Raw genomic sequence first — 6726 nt, forward strand, 5'->3', positions numbered from 1 at the left:
TGGCATCAAAAGGCCTCAAAAGACCAAAAAGGTTTGAGGTCAATTACCTGCGAACCTCCCTGAGGGGCAGAATGAAGATAGACTAGAAGTTGAAAGAAAGCTCCTGGTTGAAGAAATGAAAAACGGAACCCCAGTGGAACAGTCATTGCATCTAAGATGGACCAGACATTCCCACTGCGGAGACGGGAGATTGTGGAGGCTGAACCTCCAGTGAAAACCCTGAAGGAGCGCTGGCCAGCTCTTTTACAGAGAGACAAGTCCGTACAGATATTGATATGCTTTTTATATTCTCCCTAGTGTGCATTTAGGTTTTAGGACTGGTAACCAAAGGTTTTCCAAAATTTCCACACTGGCTCAAGCCAGTCTACTCACTCACATTTTTTTTCTGTCTTGTAGGTGTTTGCTGAGTTCAACAGGATAGCCACGACAAACCTGGAGAATGACTTTTTTGGTGCTGTTGACCGCTACACACCACGCTTTGTCACAATCTTCAAGTCCAAGAAAGGAAGTGTTGGAGAGAAACTGGCTGAGATTGTGCAGCAAATTGATTCAAGGGTCAGTCCACTACAGACTTGTTAAGTTTTTTGCTGTGGATTAGATAACTACTGCAATCGGCAACTGTTCTCTGCACTGTTAAGCATACATGGTGACACCTTTTTCATATGCGCTTTAAAAATGGGTTTGTAGTGTAACTTCTGAATGTTGCTTAATCTTGAACTTTATTTGTTCTATCCACTTCTAGAAACCAGATGTGACAGCAGTGCGTGCCCTTGTTCTCCAAGGCATCCCTGTTCTGCTTGGCGCGACCCCGTAACTTCTACAACACCTCCTTTGTAAGTTCTCATATCTTAAAAGAGCACATACTGTATATTACTGTGAGTTCAGAACAAAGATGGGCTGCATGCTAACTGTGACAGTTCAGTGTATGCCAGCAGGGTGATAAAAAAAGATAAAACAACAAAAACCCTAAACAAATGATGAAGCAGCCATTCAACTAACTCCATTTGTAGTCCATGTCACATGGTTGCACTGCTGAGTGCCACAATGCTAAGCCCACTTGCCGTGCTGCAATTGTGGGTTCTGCACAAGAGGTAGAACATTTCTCTCCCTCACATGCACTAGCTGTAACAGCATTAACATCTGAATAATTTTTATATTAGGACAGACATGAGAGCTTAATTAAAAAAAAAAAAAAAATAGGCTGGAGGGAAGTGTTGGCAGGACAGATGACTTGATGACAATTGATAATGCCAATCAACATTTACCTGTTGTAATGTTTGTGTTTGGTTGTATACAGGATTCTGACAGTGATGAGGCCTGGGACCAGGTATCTGTTGGGTTGCTGACTGTCATCAGTGAAGATGTGCCCCTCTCGCCAAATCATCTCCATCTTGACCCAGTGTCTACTGCCATCATTCTTGAAGGAGGTATTGTAATGAACAATCTCCAGAACCTACCTCAAGCACTTTGCCTCTTGTTTGGGTTGTCCTATGCACTACACTTGGACTACCCTAAAGCCATGAAAAACACATTCAGCTTCATTCAACGAGTGATGCTTGGCCTGGGAGAGAACAAACTCCCCCCCAAACTTCAAACTCTTAAAAATCTCCTGTTGAGTTAGAATGGTAAAAATCAAGAGTGACACTTGGCATACAATCTTGTTTATAAAAGTGGGTCCAGTTGCTTTTTATTGTTAGCTAAATTAAGGCACTCCTTTCATATTGTTTTATATCCACTGGGTTCATCAGCAAGTTACATTTAGAGGCTGCAGGTGTATGGTCATTCATACGTGTATGAGATCGGTTGCCATAGTCATTATTGTACAATAACTGGATGTCACTTTGTAATAGTCAGCAGGTTGATACTGTCAGCAGTTTGGTCTTTAAACTTTATTGTTAATACAAAAGTAAAGCAGTTTCTCAGGATTATGTTAAATAAAAGGTCAGGGTTGGAATTTTCTTTCCACAAATGAGAAATTTATGTCTTTTTATAAAGCCAAATACATTGGCTGCCAATTATTACTGGAAGATTATTGAAGAACAATTTTGGTACCGATGTATATTGGCAAATAGGCAAACATTCAATCCAACAAAGTCCATTGTTCACATCCCTTGGTGTTACTTTCACTCTGTACTTTTGAAGAATGTTTTTATTTTTATATTTTATGGTAGTGTAATAAGCATGTATGCGCGTTCTGGTTCTGAGAAGAGATATTCTGTGGTTGGCGCTAATACCTTGACATTTATCATTTTAGTCTGAATGTTGTCTTCAAGTGGTACTGATCACTTATAGTAATGACTAACATTTTAATCTCCTCAAAACCAATTAGTATCTCTGTCAGCTGTCTAAGGTGCAGATTTGACTGTTTTCCCTAAACATCTCTAATCAAGTATATTTCCCAAAAATTCATACTCCTATAAATAATTCGGTAAAAAAAAGTTAACAATAAAATTACTTATCAGCCAAGTCAAGAATTCAAAATCGTGAAATCCTGTGCCAAAATTTGATTGATTGAAATAAAAAGGTTTATCTTGGCCAAGCACACCATAATAATTTTTAAGATGATGAAATACAATCAGTATAAAATTACAAATGTCAAGGTAATGCATACTTTATACCAGATCAAAGGGTTTTAAGACTTTGATTTTAACATTGTAAACTAACAATGGTTGAGGTTCAAGGAATAAACCTGTTTCAACTATAATGTGGTTGTGTGTTAAATATTTCTATTTTATGATACTTCTTCTCTGGTACATTTATGTGACAAGTGTATAGTGAGTTGGCAGAACAGAGTTAACATATAGGTGAGCGTTTGGTGAATGTCAATTAGACATTTAGATGGTTATTATGAAGAATAACCATCTAAATGTCTAATTGATTACTGTAAATGGAATAAGGTAAAATGAATGTTTGAAGTACTTAATTTACACAAGTAACAGTTACTTGGTCTTTTCAAGGCAATCGGTTTGCATGGTTTAAACAAGTAAATCAGAATCGCTCTTCAAGTAACTAAAAACGAGAAATTCTAAGTAGCAGGAATTGTCACATTAGTTAGCCCAACTTAAATAATCGTGTTTAGATTACACACAAAGTAAAGTTCACATTACAGTACTTAGTTGTTTGAAATAGTAATTCTGAGTTGTCTATACTAAGTCAGGAGTACATCTAAAGTAAATTGTCAAGTACACCGCACACATTGTTTTTAGTTACTTAAACTCAAGAGTAAGTATACTATACTAAACAGGGATTTGTTAATACAACACGCAATACCTATTCCACTGTACTTAGTTTTTAGGTGCAATCGGTTTTGCACGCTTTTTAAGTAAGGTTAACTAATCGGATTTTACAGTGTAGGCTATACAGTGGAGTTGCATATTAAGTGGTTTGGGGTCCTTCTGTAAGTAATTTTGGGGTAAAATTTGGTTTTGAAGAATTCTACAAGCAGCAATACCACAGGCCGAGCAATCGGCCAGTTCCAAACAGGCACATTTTCAACGGGCACTGCACTAGTGTAATATAACTATGGGACAAAGATATATTTAAAACCTAGCGAAGCTAAATCTTACAGTGAATTATGTATGCTAGCTTTCAGCAGAAGTTGCATCCAGATTGCCAGTGAACGTGTGTAAGGTAACGAAGAGTGTAGGCTATGCAGCGTTGCCAACTCAAAAAAAACAGTCAGATACCGCCCAACAGTCATGGCTCCTCCCTCACTCTTCCCTCTCGTCTAAAAACGTCACATCCGCAAACCAGGATGGCTGCGCCCATAAACGCAAACTTGACAACTCATAGCAGATCTCCACAAACCAATGGGTGACGTCACACATGCCCTGTCCATTTATATTAACAGTCTATGGTGTGCATGAGCAGTGATTGAAACGCAGTTAGACTCCCCCCCTGCCCCTGATTGGTGCATCTGAACAAGGAGCGGTGGATTTTTGCAAATCACACTACAGGCTGTAGGTGGTGCCAGAGGAGCTGGATTCACAATTAACAGCATGACACACAAGTCAAGGACAGAGGTCCTTTGATTACAGATAAAAATATTTATAAATCTTTGGTTTGCTGCCATTTTAACCAAATTATGACTGAAATCATTCATAAGCTAAAATTTCAATGGACTATGTTTTTGTTTTACCTGTGAGAAATTCTTTTCGGAGAGCACGTGTCCACTCCTGCCTGCCCAAAATAGGTCACTTTCAAAGTTGCAGTTGGTGAATGTTTTTTTCTGACGTTGCCACTGCAGGAGGCCTCTCTTCAGAATGTTTTTTCTTGAGATATGGCAAAGGCAATTGTATTTGTATAGCAACTTTCATTACATGAACCCAAACTGTTTGTACGTGGATCCTGATTGTTTTTCTTTGACAGATGTGTGACAACAGCACGCTTGAGAGAAGCAGGGGAAATGCTAGTCTCCAGGGAGCTATTAATAATATTTTCTATGGTATTTATGAAGCAATGAAAGGTTGATTTAAACATGTTGGTAGGGATGGAATCAAGAGAACAAGTGCAAGACTTTAGGCGCTGAATTACTTCCTCTAGATCAGGGGTCTTCAGCATTTTTTGAGCCATGAGACAAAGCCTTTTTAAAAATAAAAGGTACATATTTACCTTTTTGTGTAAAAGTGGGTACAATATTTTTGTGTCTAAGTGATTTAACAACAATCTTTGACATTGGGTCCAGGATAGCAAGATGAAAGTTAAGCTGGGCAATTGTCCAGCTTGTATTTACCTTCACAAAAGTGCTCGTTTTGCCACTGACAGGCTCAGATTAATATTCGAAGTGTCTGACAACATTATGGAATGGATTTCTAACAAAGTCGACCTTTCTGTTAAACAGTAAGATCCTTTTTTTAAACAAAAACATCCGCGAAATTGCGTTCGCTAAACCCACCAGACTCCATGTAAATAAACAGTAATTTTAGCATCGTAAAATACACATCATTCAAAGTCGACAGAAACGAAACAAAACAATGAAAAGCCGTTTTTGGTCATCTTTCCATTTTTCCAACCATCACAACTCTCGTTTTGGTTGAAATAAACATATAGTTTATTGATTTACATGTGAAAACGCTTCCAGCCAGCATTATTTGAATTATGAAAGATATAATGAAAAGTGTCCAGCAATCTTAGACAGTGTATCGGGTCCACGGCAGTGACAGGATAAAAAAAACTAAAAACTACGTCACTCACAGATAAGTTATTGTCTTACGTCTTATTATATAAAAAAATGTGTCCTTGGAATGTCATACATTAGAGATATTTCTTCAAAAGTCATCAGAATCCCTTCTTTAAAGAGGTCAACTACTTTACTTATTCCTTTCTTTGCCCATGTCTGGAATCCTGCATCCAGCTTGCCTGGTTTAAATGAAACATTGCCCCACACTGGGCTGAATTGTGACAGAGTCCAATATGTTCATTTATTCTTTTACCTCATACCATACTGTAGGAGCCACATACTGTATGCTGTTTATGGTCTCATTTATATTATTTATTGATTATTATATTGTTCACTTATATTGTAGGTGGTTGGCGTGTTCATCGCGGCTTGAGCGGAAGTGATAACATTATATTTGTTTGCTTCACCTGTTCACCTGGGTTTTTTGGGCTTTGACAGAGAGGGCGTGAGCCTGGGAGCGAACACTTTCTGTTGACTAATGTTGCAGCTGTAAGCAGTCCAACAAAGTGCAGCCACGCCGCACTAATGCACTTATTTCGACTCACAAAGTAACTTTACATTTGGTAACTGCAGTACTAGTTGTATTTTACGTGTGGAGGAATAACTGGTTGAAGTCTGAAAATATTGTAAACAAATTAATAACATAACTACCCAGAGGAAAAGAAAACTAGAAAAGAGCTCTGAAAAATGTCTCATACATTTCTCCTAGACCATAATGAGGTATGTGTGAGACCAAAATGAGATTATGGCTTATTTCTCCTGTTTCTCATGTTTTTCTCCTGAGAAAAAGCATCACAAAATCTCAAATTAGTCTCCTTTTGAGTTTCAAAATAAGTCTCATCAAGCTCTGAAATAAGTCTCAGATTTTCTCAAGTTGTGTGGCTCTTTTTGATCTCAGGCAGAGATATCAGAGAGCTCTCTTTATAAACTCAATCTATTCACATCCTAGTCTCATTCGTGCATCTCATGTTGCACTCACCCAGAGGAAAAGAAAACTAGAAAAGAGCTCTCAAAAATGTCTCATGCATTTCTCCTAGACAACAGTGTGAAACCAAAACAAGATTATGGATTATTTCTCCCGTTTCTCATGTTTTTCTCCTGAGAAAAAGCCTCACAAAATCTCAAATTAGTCTCCTTTTGAGTTTCAAAATAGATCTCATCAGGCTCTGAAATAAGTCTCAGATTTTCTTAAGTTTTGTGGCGCTTTTTGATCTCAGGCAGAGATATCAGAGAGATCTCTTTATAAACTCAATCTAGTCACATCCTAGTCTCATTCTTGCATCTCATGCTGCACTCAGACAGAGCAAACAAAGAGCTCTCCACAAGCACTCTCTGAATTCTCATCAAGATGTATTGTTTTCTTTAAAAATAAAAAAAATGAACTCAACTTGCCCATTGTAATGACGTTTATATGCTTGTCCATGACGAAAAACAAATTCCCATGACATTGAACGGATGTTTTGATATTTACATGTTGAAAATTGGGGCTACTGTACATAATGCAGACAAAAGCAAATTTAACAATATTTCAAAATCAATAATATATC

General features: G+C 37.7%; 1 long non-coding RNA gene across 1 annotated transcript; it reads left to right on the plus strand.

The window, feature by feature from the left end:
* Nucleotides 1–241: 241 nt before the first annotated feature.
* LOC120563907 lies at nt 242–791 on the plus strand. Its single transcript, XR_005640027.1, has 3 exons — nt 242–257; nt 397–555; nt 743–791. It is a non-coding gene; the product is annotated as an uncharacterized LOC120563907 (long non-coding RNA).
* The last annotated feature ends 5935 nt before the right edge of the window (nt 792–6726 follow it).

Source organism: Perca fluviatilis, chromosome 8 (genome assembly GCF_010015445.1).
Source record: "Perca fluviatilis chromosome 8, GENO_Pfluv_1.0, whole genome shotgun sequence".
Lineage (NCBI taxonomy): Eukaryota > Metazoa > Chordata > Actinopteri > Perciformes > Percidae > Perca > Perca fluviatilis.